General features: G+C 42.9%; 1 protein-coding gene across 15 annotated transcripts in view; it reads left to right on the forward strand.

Moving 5' to 3' along the window:
* FAM168B (family with sequence similarity 168 member B) overlaps nucleotides 1-14991 on the forward strand; it is a 528280-nt gene that overhangs the window by 217773 nt on the left and 295516 nt on the right. Inside the window, exon 1 of one of the 15 annotated variants that reach the window (XM_069024322.1) lies at nucleotides 566-702. The exons of the other annotated variants lie outside the window; for them this stretch is intronic. The gene's annotated coding sequence lies outside the window, so the exon portion shown is untranslated. Of the gene's footprint in view, nucleotides 1-565; nucleotides 703-14991 lie in introns of those variants that run through there. 15 annotated transcript variants of the gene reach the window in all.

Below are 14991 nucleotides of genomic sequence, written 5' to 3' on the forward strand. Positions count from 1 at the left end.
AGAGACTTATGATTCACGTTGGCCAACAAGTACAGAATGAAATCTGATGGTTTTAGTTAAGAAAATGTAGGTTAAATCTTTAAATCAAACTTAAGATGAGTTTTGTCCAACAGCCAGGCAGTAACATACTCCACTGTGTAACTGCAAGGTGGCTGCTGCTGCTCTGCTTCCATAATAGAGAGGATGACAGTGCCAAATGCAGTTGTTAAAGCATTTACTTTCACTGGGCTATCAGTTAAACTCATAAAGGTTTGCATGGAAGTACATAAACGTTTGCGTGGAACTTCCACACTAGTGGAAAACCAGAATATCTACTCATCTGTTTATTTAATATACAATGGGTTTGGTTTTTTTTATCCATGTAGGATGCAGTCCTGATGATGGGTGCACCAGAATTCTTTATGTTCCCTGCAGTTGCAACAGTAGAAAGTTAATTTAAAACAGAAAAACATATGAATGGGAGGGTTGGAATATGGAAGTGCCAGAAGGAAGAGAAATCAGAATGGCAGGTGTGGATGATCTGTGCATTAGCAGGTTACCACAATCCTGGCACATCCACCTGCAGCTTTTCAAGACACCTCATCAGATAAACAAGGGGCAGCCTGCACAAGGAGCAGTCAACACGTGGGCAAGACCAGAAAACACTCTTTCAAATACTGGGAGAAGGAGATAAAGGATAATAAATCCTAACAGTGCAGAAAGGTGAGACGGGATGGGTAAACACACCTTGGTGCTGGCTGCTCCACCTGCACTCATGAATTTTAATGCTTGTGACAAAATTTCTGGACTAGGATTTGTTTTAAAATAAAATATTTTATAAATTATAAATCAAAGAAAAATCCATTATTTTTAATCAAATGAGCTCATGCACCGAACTTCGCTACAATGTTATAACACTGTATCCTGAGGAGAAGCTTGCTGACAGCGAAAGGGAGGGAAGTGCTGACACTGCCTTATCTTGTCCAGCTCTTCAGTGGTGTTTGAACATCTAAACAGCCCAACCGGTGCAATAATGAGCTCTGCCTTTTGCATTAGCAGTTTTGAAGAGGGCCAGTAATAGACAGAAACTTACGACCATTTTCACCAGGCATAATACAGGTAAATTACATGAGGAAATACGTGTTTGAATAAGTTTGTGCTTAGTCCTTGTTTGAGTCCAGAAACAAGACCAGCAGCAAGGTAGTTTTGAATGCTTTTTATATTTCTGTGATGGTGCTATGGCAAGGACACTGCCAAAGCTCAGGAGCAGAGCTACCTCTGTGGTTTGCTGGGAACAATTTAGAAAAGATCCCTGGGGTTAAATTCAGACCTCCTGCTCCTTCTGTTTTTAGCAGATCAGGCTGTCACCTGAGAACAAGAAGGAAGGTAAAGAAGCCTGTTGTATTTTTTTTCTTTCTTTCTCTGGAGCCAAGGTCAGGTAACTTGCTGCCACTGATAAAGGGAAGGAATATTGGTCACTGGTGGCAGTCACTGGCATCCTACTCAAACACTGGGTTAATGTCAGGCTTCAGCATTATGGAAAGTCAAAACTGGCTGCAGAAACTGAGTTATCTGTAGGTAATCTCTGCTCTGGGGTCTCTGCCTATATAAATTATGAAAAGGAACTTTAAAATATATGGAGGATTTGACAATTCCTGTGCTCTGTTTGTCAGAAGTTGGCCAATGTGCTTTTTTAAGGCAATGACATAAGAATATTTTGTCAATGCTTGTAAGCAAAATGCAAGGAATTGTTAATTGCAGTGTTTTGATCTTGTTGCTGCTGTTTGAATTGAAAGAAAGAATGGTCTGGGGGTCATGTCTGTCACTCTGCCCTCTAACTAATGTCTCTTTGTTTTCTCTTTTCTTAATTTTTTCTTTCTCCCTGAATGTTTTAGACATTTCAGAAGCAGGGTAATGTCACAGCAGGGTAGCTAGAGGTTGTAGTCTTAATTCATTCGCCCCCATGACAAGGTGAAATGCCTAAAAAAAAGTGTATTTGCCTTTGAGGTGGGAGGGCACCTTGGGCACCTGTGCTGTGGTAGCAGCTTGGGAAGCCAGGAGAGCTGGCAGAGGGGGAGGGCTTGCCTGCATGGCACACTGCCTGTCCTGGCTGGAGCCCTCAGGGCTGCCCCACTCTTGGTTGTTGGTGTGAGTGTCCCCAGCACTGCCATGCTGGATCTTCCCATCCTTTTCCATCTATTGAGGTTTTGGAGTCTGACTGGGATCCCCATACCTGGTGCAGCAGCACTTACTTGCTGCAAAATTTTTAGAACCTGCTAACAGAAACTTTTCTGTGTCCTTTTTTTTTGTATGGACAAGTTATCAGTATTCCCCATAGCAAAGACCTCCAAGCCAGGTTGCTTCCCTGGGGTGTTGCTGTCCCTCGGGGCCTCACAAGCAGCAGCACGGGGCAGCAGTGGCCCTGGGGAAACAAAACCCCTGTGAGCTGCACCTTGGGCACATGCAGAGATGTTCTGCTGAAGGTAAAGCTATGTGGATGTCTGCCCCAGGTGAGGATTTGTTCTTTAGTACCTAACAGTTCAGTATGTTTTCTGGTATGCATGATCAAGTGAACTGATGGAGGAGAAAGCAAAAAAGGGTTTTGTTTCTTTTTTAATCTTGCCCATTGGGTTTCTTCCCATTCCTATTTGAGGCATGTGAAACAGCACTAGTTTCACAGCCTCATGTGAAGGGGTTGCAACTTCAGGAGCAGGTCAGACTGCTGAACTTCCCAGTCTCAGTTGCTATTTGGGAGGAACACCTCAGCTCTGAACTTTGCTGCCGACACAAAAGCACATTTCAGTTGGCAACTTGGCATCATTAACCATAAAGTATAACACTGGGCTTGTTGTGACAGTTTTAATCAACTTCTCCCTCAAGGTCACCCTTGGCTTCTGAGTTATGGGAGTCCCAAAACCTGTTGTGATTTATTTTGATGAAGATAAGTCAGTCCATGTTTTCTGACAGTTTGGCTGTTCTGTGATCTGTAACTACATTGCTTCTAGTACTGAAAATACACTCAGGACAAATACATGTGGATGGACAGCTCAAATAATAGCAATCCATCTTAGCAAATGGCATTAGTTCTCTTATTGCTTCTTTCAGCTGACTTGTCCCTTCATAAAAGGAGAGGCTCATTACTCCCACAGGAGGATCAGAAAAAAACACTTTTGTCAGAAAACCTGTTAGCTTTCTGGTATAGCACTTAGATGGTTTGGGAAGTGACAAAGGGATTTGTAAAGATTTTTGGGCAGCTCGAGTAAGAGTGAGGAGGAGGAGCTGGGTGCCTGACCTTGCTCTAGCCACTCAGCCTGAGTGCTATGAAATTCAAACCCATTTATGTCTGCTCATTTCCCTTGTGTTCCCATTTCCATATGCACATATGGCAGGGATCAGGAGGATGCCTCATGAGGTCAGGGTGACTGCCTTAGGAACGGTACATGGCTTGTATCAAAATGATTACCAAATGGCTGGTATTAAAATAGCTGAGTGGATGCTGTGGTGACAATCTATGGAGTCTTATGTGTAGATTATAATTGTGGGGGAAGGATGAAACTGAAGTTTACCCTGCTGCAGTTTTTATGTAGCTGACTGTACCTGTTTGGATACCCAGCATGCTTGATGAGCAGTTCCCTGGGTGGCCTGGGAACTCTGGAGCTAATCTCTGCAGAGAGGACTTGCCAGACTGCCCACAGACAGGGTGATTGACTGACCTCCCAGCCAGCCTTCAGCAAAGCAACACACAGGAACTCTGCAGACAGGGCTTTTGGACAGTCCTGGGGATTCTCCCAGTGGGTTCCTGCTGTGCACAAACTGGTAGCTGCTGCTTGTATGCTGGGATGTGCTGGTTAACTTCCTGGGCAGAAAATCCAGGAGCTCTTGAGGATTCTCCCTTTTGGCATCTGCTGTAGAGAGAGGTGTTGACCAAACTGTACAGAGGTAACTTTAAATATTCAGACAAAACTGCTCAGTAGGAGTGGTCTTGTAGAACAGTCTTTGTTCATGGTTAAGATAGTTATGAGATGGTTTGTACATAATTTCAGGTAATGAGTGGATATGGATTGTGCCTATGCTGGAGTAGTCACGTAGGTGTGCTAGTGGGATGTAAGAATTCTCCAGAATGGTTCAGGGAGACTTATCTGGCTGAAGGCATCTTTGCAAGGAACTTGCAGTGGAGGCACCCATCAGTACCTGGACAGCAACTGACCATCTGGTCAAGAGGTTTTGTTTTCTAAAGAAGCATTACCCAATGCAAGCCATACGGATCAGTTAAATTATTTCAGCAAGCACTTGTGTCTGTGTTTATGCAGCAGCATCCATTCAGCACAAGTGGGATGCTTCCATTGAGTTGTTGCCAGTATCATCCCTTTATTGACTCTTCTTCAAAGAGCTGGAAGAAGGTCTTGATATGTTAGTAAAAGATGTTAGTAATTGTGAAAAGTGGTATGTGTCTGGTTTCCCAAAACCAAAGTCCATATTGACTGGTACATCTTTCTGGCTGGGATTATTTCCAAGCCAACAGCAGTGTGGGCACTAGTCCTGGGGACAGCGAGTTGCAAGAGGCAGGAAGTCTGGCAAAGACTCAGGTGCTGCTATGGCTACACCTGCCTGCACATCTGAAAAACACCCAAGCTCTTCAGTGAAAACTACCTAGGTAACTAGGTTGGTACTCAGTACAAAGTCTGGATTACAGTTTAAAAAAGAATTGGAATGTGTGCTCTCTGTACTGCTATTCCTATAAGCCCTTTACTTATAAAACAATTTCAGCTAACCATACCTGGCTGATTCAGGTGGTGTTTCAGGGTTTGAATGAAGTCAACAGCTTGTCTGTGCCTGTTTGTCAGTGGATGAGTGCAGGCTATTTGCTGTAAGAAGATGGGATTGAAAGAATAGAGGTGATGTAGGCAGACTGCCATCTTTCTCCCATTATCTATATTCACTAAAGCTAAAAATATGTGTTGTTGTTTTCAGTTCTAATATTCAGTATATTCAATGCTTCATGAACCAGCCAGACAAAGTGCTACTTTATTGAAAGTAGGCAAAAGCCCACTTCAGATAAAGTGCAGCTTAAAACAATTGCCTCTGCCTTAGCATTGGCCATCATGTCTCCTACATTTACCAAAATTCTTCACATTAGAAGATTAAAACTTTAAGCAGAGGATGACCTTTAATAGACGTGTTTCTGCTTATTGCTCCCACTGAGCTCATCATTCCAAGAGCTTTTCTGTTGATTGCTATGTCCACTCTGAAAGGGGTCTTCTGAGGCTCTGCTGTTCTGCCTGGACCCTTTAATGAAGGTATTTAATCTTTTTCTGAACTCCTACACACAAATAAAGAAGCAGTAGAATTCACACTTTTAACTAACAGGCATGTTTAAGCCAAACAGTCTTACTTTTACAGACAAAATTACTGCCTTTATGAGGGAAAGGAAAAGATTTAAAATTTTTAAGGTTTTTTTTTTTTTTTGGACTGGTTTACAGAGTGCAACATTGAGAAGCCTTTGCTACCAGTTCTGCAAAGTGTGTTGGAAAGAGCAAGCTCACCTTTGTTGCTACATGGCTGGACCAAAGTATTTGGAAAAAGCCGTGCAGGCTCTCAAGAGTGGCCTTTGCATTTTTCTGGGTGCTCCTCCCTGCTCTGTTCAGCTGGACAGAGTCACCTTGTCAATGGACAGTGGCTGCTTTGTGGAGCTTGGCTGCCCCTGCCATCACTGTGGATATTTGCTACTCTCATCAGAGATTCAGTGGTTTTTGTCGATATGGGGGGGTTCCTGAGGCAGGAGGCTGTTTTTAGACTGTTGCCCCTGGGGACAAACAGCTGGTGCAGTGCATGGCATGTTCTGCTTGTTTGCAGAAGTGGTAGCTTGAAATTCAGCCCGCTGTTTTCACAGACAGTGATGTATTAGATTGGTATGAACATATACAGAAGTCTCTTGGCAACCCAAAAACTAGCACTTCTAACACTTCTTTTCCGGAATAGTCTTTCTCCAAGCAATATTTTATTGTCCAACTTTTAATAAAGTCTTGTGAAGTAGCAGTAAAGCAGAATATGAAGGTATTAACTTCACCAGGATATCAAATATGTAAGGAGCAAATTGCAGCTAGCCCAATCCTTCAGTTTGACAGTTAAGCTATATTGTAACAATACGTGCATGTGGGCCATTCACATATGGTACTGTGGCTGTAAATTAAACTATATTAAATCTTCAAGCATCCAGTGGGAGATTTTTTCCCATCTCCTCTCTCCTCAATATGCAGAGGAGTTTGGTCCAATTAAATCTTCCAGCGCAAGAATTATGAAGGATCCTACTACTGCTTTTTAAAATAGATTTCACTGGGGGTTAGAGCTTCAGGATACAGTGTCCTGAAGAATCCCTCTGGCAGTATCTGAAAAGAAACATCAGTGTCACGTTCTTTCTATTTTTAATGCACTTCACTATGGAAACAGATCTATGCTTCTCTGCTGTCTGTCCATCTCCCTAGTAATTTTGAACTGTTGGATGACATAAATCAAATGTGACAGAGGTAGAGGTCTTAAAAGATAATTAGCTTCCTGCAAGTTTTTGTGCAAGTTACTGTCTGGATAGAGACGAAATTCTAATTTATGCATTTATAAACTTAGTCTGCAGCATATGTTGAACCTTTACTGGCTAATTTAATGAATTTACAAAGGAAGCAATTTACTTTCCATACTCTAAATATGGGCAATACTGCAGCTGGAGCAAGTCAAAGCTGTTTCTGTAATTTCTAGTGCTTGAACTGTGTGCTTGTGCTGAAGGAACTTTGATCTGGGCAGAAAAAGCACAGTGACTTTGCTCTTGGTCAGTGCTAAAAGACATTGATTGAGCTTTGGGTTTAAGGGATTACTTTTGATTGAAGCTGCTGTACCTAAACTTGTGCTCTGCAGAGCATGATCTCAGTATGGGCACCCTCCCAGGCCGGGGAGTTCTGCTGGTCAGTGTGCCTGGGGTGCTGTGGGGCAGTTCGGCCAATTTTGTTTCTTTTGTTGCTGTATTTAGGGGTGTAAGCTTGGGCACCACTGTGATGTTGTTGGATCATGTGCTGTACACCTCTGCTCACGTCCATTTGTATTCCCTCATGTACCTAGTGCTCACTGCTTTGTTTTGGACCCTCTCTGAGGTAGAACGAACTGCTTTTGGGGCTTTTTACAATCAAGGTCCCTGTTCTCCCACCCACCCACAATTCTGACCTTGACCACTGCCCTGAGGGTGGATTTCCTGCCCAATTTCTCCTCCAGACTGTGTCTACATCCAAGTCTAAACTGTGGGATGACTTTCCGATTTTCTAATGCCATCATTTTGATGAGCTTTTAATGACTTAGTAGCCTAACTGCTGTTTTTAGTGTTGTTAAACCCATTTTTAAGATATTGTTCAGCCCCAGGGTTGCAACAAAGTCTTAAATTGGCTACTTTTACAAGCATTGCCTGGATTTGCATTTTCTGTTAATGCTTTGCCTGTCTTTTGCGCACACCTGAGTAGAAGAAATCGTAACAGGGGAACATAAAAAAAAATCCAGTTCTCATATTCAACTTGTCTTACAGCAAGAATAAAGGAATGCTCACTGATGAGAAGGAACATGCTCAAAAAGAGTTTGGGAAACAGTTTTCATGACAGGTAAGTGGTGAGGAGCATTTTCAGCCCTGGGAAGTCATTAAGGCAAAGTGTGGGCAGGTCTCAATGTCTTAGAGACCAATAGCAGCAGAATAATGTAACATTTCTAGCTGCAGCAGGCAAATCAAAAGGCAGAGAATGCCAGCACAGAACTGGCACAACTGTTGTGAAGGAGGTCATTGAGTAGTTTAGGGTGGTTAATTTAGTTTTTGTGCTTGTAAATGGAAACTGGCAAGAAATGAAAGGTAAAAATTATTTGTTTGACATGATAAGATGAAAAGGATCACATTCCCCCCATATTCCAGCTACTTTTCCCCCTCCATTTCTCATTTCCAGCTCTAGTTACTTGCTGTGCTGCACTGCCATCCCAGGAGTTTGAGGGACAAGAACTGGAAGGAATAAGCCACTTTTATGTGATGGAGGGAAGTGATAATGCAAAGAAAGTACAATCAACTAACAGGTGATGTTTTTGGCACCCCTTTCTCTGACAAACACTTCCCAAACTCCTGCTGCACTGTCTGCCTCAAGCAGAGAAGTGCTCGATTGCAGGTTTAAGGGAGGTGGGTGGCAAAGGACCCTTTGGCTTTGCAGCCCAGGAAGGGCAGTGCTCCTTTCCCTGGGTGTGTGGCAGTGCTCCTTTCCCTGGGTGTGTGTTTGTGAGCAGGGCTGCAGAGCTGTGCTGAGCCTCTGGAAGGGGGAAAGCAGTCTAGTCCAGCAATGCTTTAGGAGGTGGGTACCTCTCACAAAGATAATGTTTAGCTTTGTGCCACAGGGGCAGCATTTTGCCAGTGTGGTGTAAGTATCTGTGAAGTTCAGAGCTTCTCCTGTATAAATTAATTTGTTCTAGAGTTCCAGGGAAGACCCAGGCCTTGATCCTGCAATGTAATTTACTCCTGAAGAGCTTGTGGCAGCATTAGAACCTGTGCTTTTATAAAACCTCTTTGTCGTTATTGGGAAGGTGTCTTCAAAAAATCTCAACATAGATTGGATAGCTCTTTCAAATAATTGGTTGAATATTAATTTCTGTGTCTCACTGCAATTATGTTAATTATGGGGAACTCATTAGGCACTAATGTAAATATTAGAACCCCTTCTGTAACATTCACTGTAATTTAATGCTAATTCACAGAACTGTTATTGAACTGCTAATAGCCAGGGATGGAATAACACCTCACACAATCAGTGAAGCATTGCAGTTGGGGAAGAGCATGTGTTACAGTCCACACACACTTTTGAACACACAGTCATGAGCTGTTGGCAGCCTTCCCATTGCAAATCAAAGGAGACTCAGGGCAAACTGTCAGTGGTTTCTTGGTGTATTGGCTGACCTGGCCTCTCCTGTCCTCATGACCACCATGAATGCTGGTTCTGTGGCTAAATTACTGCATAACTTTGTATCTCATGTCATCTGCTTGGAAACCCAGATGTTTATATCTCCTACATAATTTTAAAATCTAGCATGCCAGCAAAGGCAGTTTCCCAATCGTATGTTTGTTTTGTATCCATGCACTTTAGATTTCCTTGGCATAGGGGTTGCTATTAGTTCTGTTCACATACACAGCTTGCAGTTGTCTTGTTCAGCCTGAAGTCATTTGATAATGCTGGTGCAAGGGGGGATGACCTAGTTGTTTTTCATGAAATATCCACATCTGTTATTTTGTTAGTCAAGGGGGCAAAAAGGTAGAAATTCAGTCAGTTTGAAATAACTGGGTGAGGGACAATAAATTCCAGGCTTTGGAAAATGCTCTATTTTAATAGAAAGCTTTATATTCTGAAGTGACAAAAACCCAACCTGAAATAAGTGCTGACACGAGATCTGGCCAGAATTTAGGTGCTTAAATTGCTGCTCTGAAGAAGTCCACTTAGCTGCTCTGAAGAAGCCCATGTAGCTGCTGTCAAACCTATGGAAGGGATTTAAATACAAGAATCTTGGCTACCTGGAACTGTGCTGCTCCCTTGGCAGGCCAAATCTGCCCAGGGTGGGGGAGCTGGATGCCTGTCCCCATCTGTGCCCTGTGGAGCTCAGGGGGCAATAGCTGTGCTGGTGGAGGGAGGCCACTCACAGCCTTCCTGTGGCTCCTGCTTCTACAGTTTGCTGCTGCATATGTTTTTATTTTTGGCATTTGGCTGAGGGAAGCAGAGGGACTTGAATGCACCTGCCTCACCTACCTGAGAGTGTGGATTCATACCCCTGCTGTCCTGCATAGTGCCAAAGCCACCAGACAGCTGGCAGTTTGGGCAGGAGGAATGCACATATCCCCTTACTGAAGGGTTTGGGAGTGGTGGTCTAAATGTGTGAAAAGAAGGAGAGCAAATGCCCGGAAGGTTAGAAATGTGGGTCCCAGGAATCAGGTCAAGGTAATGTATATATTCTCTGAAATGATTCTGTTGAAATTCTTGTCGTCCCCTCCCCCTCAATCCCCAGAGACCCAGACTTCCTTGACGTTCCATCCAGGAGAAGCACAGTGTTGCACATGAGGAATGTGTTTATAAAGGAGCAAGGAAAGGGCCACCTTTCCCACCTTCCATTGGGAACCCCAGCTGGGCTGTGGGTTCCCAATGCAGGGAAGTTCAAAAATAGTCTTAACATTTTCCTGTTCTGCAAGCTGAAGACAGTGAATATCAGAAATGCTGATGCCAGCCAACACTTTACTGGCATGTGGACAGCTGGGCTGGAAGCAGCCTGCATGCTATCTCTGCCCAGGCTGTGTTTTGGGAGTGTAGGTCTGTCTCTCAGGGTCATGATGATTTCTTTTCTGTGGTCAGATGCCTGAAAGCTGAGGCACAGTCTAACTCCTGAGAGACTTGAACTGAAGATTTTCTGCTTTAATGGGCTATGTTGCCCTCAGCACTAACTTTTCTCCCTCTTAGAAACGAAGTCACAGTAGGAGTCTTGCTGGTTTTGTAAACATAGAATTAAAAGAACAGTATTTTATCACCATTTTGAAAAATCTTATTTTTTCAAATTTTCATGAAATGATCAGTTTGAAATGACTTCACGTACCATCTTTAACAGCACCATCTGGTGGCTCTCAGGCAATGTTGACATTAGCCGTGGCTAGAGCTGTTTCTTGCAGTAGTACAGGGTGAAATACTTGGTTTGTTTTATAATGAATGACAGAGGAGGCGTGTGAATTCTGTATGGGTAAATATGGCAAAAGTACGTAGATTTGACAAAAGCATGTTGCTGAAATGTGTGGGGTAAAGTAGGGCAGAACTCCAGGGCTGTATGTCCATAAATATTTGAGTACTAGAAGAAGGATATTTTCTCATTCCTGTAATATGTTTAAAGATGCCTACTTATCATAAAAAATCTATTATTAAAGATTATTTTATATTTGCTTCTAATCTTCTTACATATATGTGGAGTCAGGAGAGATCAGCAAAGTCACTGATTGGAAGAGCAGGCTGCTGAGCAGCATGGGGAATTTATAATATATTGGGGGCTTAGGAATGTGAACTTTCATTTTGATTTATTCAGTCTCAGCAAACAGAGAGGGTAGATATCACAGCAGTGAATGAGGAGGTAAAAAGGCGATCCACATTCAGCCAGGGAAAGACAATCAAAGGCAGAATCTCTCTCTACTTTGAGCCTTTGTGTAGTACACAGGACAGAAGAATGGTTTCTGGAGCTGATGGCCATAGAGATGCCACTAGATTTTCTGCACAGGAATTTCAGAGTGGGCAAAGTATCCTTCTGGAATTCAGTGCATCAGTGTTCAGTGTGCTACTTTTCATTAGTGATTTATGAGTGGCAGTAAGCATAAGGTCACATGGATTTTGATCTTTGTTCCCACTATAGCAGCTGATGATGCTGCACGGAGCTCCTGCTTATATTTTGGTCTCTGTGCTATCTCAAAGATCTAATTCCCTCAGTGTTAGGTGATCCCTCTGGCTAAGTACGTTGTGGGCAATTATGGCTGTGTACAACAAGCCTTGGCATCAGCAGCTTGGCACTGGTTTCACTAACCAGAAGCAGGATTTGTGCTTGGCTGTTTGTAAGGCAGATCACTCAGAGCTCCCAGGACAGAATGCTTTCCAGAGGAGAGCTTCCTGTGCCTTCCCTTTGCTTTGTCCTCTGCTTGCCGACGTGAAATAAAGATGACCTGGAAAATATAAACTCAAGTGTTACAATTGCTAGTTATTTTTTCTGAGGAATGTAGATTATTTTTAAAAAAATCTATTTGGAATTTGTACTGAGAAAGACCAAATTAAATGATGGCAGGAAGCAGTTTGGCGTAGGAGGTAGGAAGGTGCTGTCTCAAAAAGCTGCATGCTCTGTAGCTAACTGGGGCTAATAGGCATGATTGGCCACATCACAGTTATCTTCTCCGTGCCTATTGTCTGAGCTGTGCTCTCCTCACAGTAGCAGGTGTTTTAAAGCCTTCTGCAGATATTAAAGCTTTGCAGTATCCTTTTTTTTTTCCCAGTCTCTTCCTTATTTTGTGTGGCCCAGTATTGTGGTGAGCACAATGAGCTGCATCCTGAGCACATTCAGGTCCCCCCCACCTCTGATGGTTGCAGTGGAGTGTCATATATTCACAGTGACCTGGAAGGCACCCTTGTCTGGCAGAACCTGGGGGTGTAGCAAATGTAGTGTCTGTTTTTTCCTCTGAGACAGTATCTATTTTGTGTATTTCCACTGAGCTTTCTGCTTCATCTCTGGAATGAAAGTGAAATAGCAAGCGATGAAAATGATGATGAGGATTTATGCATATAATAATCATCTGCAGATATTAAAGCTTTGCAGTACCCTTTTTCAGAGATATTCATATGAGTCAGTGAGATCTGATGACTTGCTCAAGGTCACAGAGCAAGTTTGTGGCAGAGACAGAATCAGAAATTGCATCTTAAGAGTCAGGACAGTCTCATATTCCTGGTCTTCCTCTTACAAACACACTTATGCTGTATGACATGGCATTGCCTCAGGCTATGAAGGAAGGGGGAGCACACCCAAAAGCGAGCTTAGCTGTGCATGCTGGGTTAAAAAACTTACTTTTGCATCTTCAAAATTGCCTTAGCTATGTGCACTTGAGTCAAATTAACATGATACAAAATCTACAGAAACAGTGATTACAAGGTTATCTGTTTTTTTATGTTGGTGAAGAAACTTATTGAATGCTTACCCCAGGCACCCGCAGTATAACCACCTTTCCTGACTGGTGATGGGTCGCATGTGTGTGCAGGGCTGAGCCTGCCATGACCATAGGAGTCAGGATGTACCCTGTAGATCTGCCCTGTAGAGTTTAAGGGAGCCACTGTCTGTGGTATCAACGTGTGGAGCTGCCCTATTGCAATGTGAAAACTCTTCTCACTTTTGACCCTATCATAATGGCATAAGTTCTACTTTTCTAACCAGAAGTGGTACCTCTTACTGCTGAATAGGACAGACCTGGTTCAGAGCATCAGTCCAAAAGCAGAAAGAGTTTAATTAGTTTCAGGATCCATGGAGGAGAAACAGAAGCCAAATAATCGGTTGCAGCCATGCTCCACTTCAAGAGGTACGTGGAGATGGGGAAATAGCTCGTGCCAGCTTGTTAGACAGGAGGCTGGAAGTTACAGATGGCACGGATGTGATACTGGAGGCAGAGAACAAATGTTTCCCACCTAGTGAGAAACACTTCAGAAAGGAAGAGTCATTGCTTAATAGCAGCATGATGGTTACTGTTGAAAGCAAGAGAGAGTCCTCTAAAAGCCTAAAGCTTTATCTAAATGAGGAAAATACACAGGATTATAAAAAATGACAGGTTAAATGTAGAAATGCAACAAGGCAGACTGGAAAAAAGGAGTTAGAGGAGCATTTGCAGAAGACATCAAAACTAGTAAAAAATAAATCTTCAAAAACATCAGCATCAGGGAGCCTGGCAGAAAAAATCTCTAGGGCTAGTAGATGCTCAGAAATGACAAACAAATTCTTTGCATCTGTTGCTCATTGTGAAGAAATGGCAGCTCCCTGTGCTGGTACACTTCTTAAAGAAGAATTCATCATGAAGTCTCTTTCAAATTGAAGAGTTGGTGGGGGAATTTATGAATCAAATAGAAGTTGCCAAGTAGTTTATTAACCCAAGCTTTCTATAGGAATTCAGTAATAAGATAGCAAGACCAACTGTGGTGTTCCATAGAAGTACTCTGGTACTTGAGGATTGAAAGATGTGATATGGCTTTCTAGAAATGTGATAAGGGAAATCACAGGCTGATGGGCTTGGGATATGCACAAGAAGAAATTACTTTACCATGGTGTACTGAGAATGGAGTTGCAGGCTACAGAGACAAGAGTCAGCCCGGTTTTTGTAATGAGTAGTCAGTCTGTGCAAAATGTCAGAGCTTTTCTAATGAAATAGCAAATGCATCTGTTCTGGGAGCCATGGTAGTCAGCAGATGCATAAGTGGTTTGGGAAGAGTTGAATACTTGTTGTTATTCATTGCTGTCCTGAATAGCTTTGAATTATTGATGATGACTGAAAAATTTTATAAGAGTGTAGTGAAACTGAGTGACTGGGCAGTGAAATACAGAATGACTGTGCAGATAAGCAGAGTGATACATCACTTTGTATATGGGGAGGAGGGAGTCAGAATGGGAAAGAATGGGATGAGCTCTGAGCTGTTTCTTGGATAAGATCTTGAGTTGTGAGAGAAATGCCATCTCAGTGCTCAGGAATGGTCCAACAGGTGTCTCAAGTATTAGAGTGGTTAGGACAATAAGAGAGAGCAACTTGAGGAGGCAGGAACTGCTTCATGTGCTAATATCAGTGCACAGAACGTCTGCCTCCTGAATACTGTATGCAGCTTTGCTTCCAGTCCAGTCCCAAATGCACTAAAACTGGATGAAACAGTGAGAAGACAGCAAGGCTCTTTGAAATCTTGGAATGGGCTCTGTAAAAGAAATGAGCAGTGAGGCTGAGGCCCTTCAGCATGCAAAAGAGACTCCTGAGGAAAGTGGTAATAAAGGCTGTGAAGTCATGTGGCATGGAGAGAGTAGGTAGGGTTTGATGTCTCTACTTCTGAACAAGAACTGGAGGACATGAAATAAAGCTGTCAGGTTCAGGGTAAGTGTTGCTATTTGTGTGACCCATTCTTCTGTGCCTTCCTAGTTCCTGGTTTGACCACTGCTAGCAGCAGCATAGTGGGCTGTGTGGGCCCTTCTGTCTCCTGCTGTGGTTGTCTTATATTTGACTTGAGGAAATTTGGGAAACCACTGCTGCAACTGTTCGCAGCAGAATTGGCCTCCCATCAGGATCTCTGTTCATCCTCTTTAGTGCTAATTCAGAGTCAGAAATCAGACAGTTGTGTTGACAGATGCTTATCCTGACTAAGCAACTTGTTTTTAAGAGTCCTGCAGTAAATTTGTTTTGTCATTAGTTGAGAGCCACTCCATTCATGT

The sequence above is a fragment of the Aphelocoma coerulescens genome, chromosome 9 (genome assembly GCF_041296385.1).
Source record: "Aphelocoma coerulescens isolate FSJ_1873_10779 chromosome 9, UR_Acoe_1.0, whole genome shotgun sequence".
Classification (NCBI taxonomy): domain Eukaryota; kingdom Metazoa; phylum Chordata; class Aves; order Passeriformes; family Corvidae; genus Aphelocoma; species Aphelocoma coerulescens.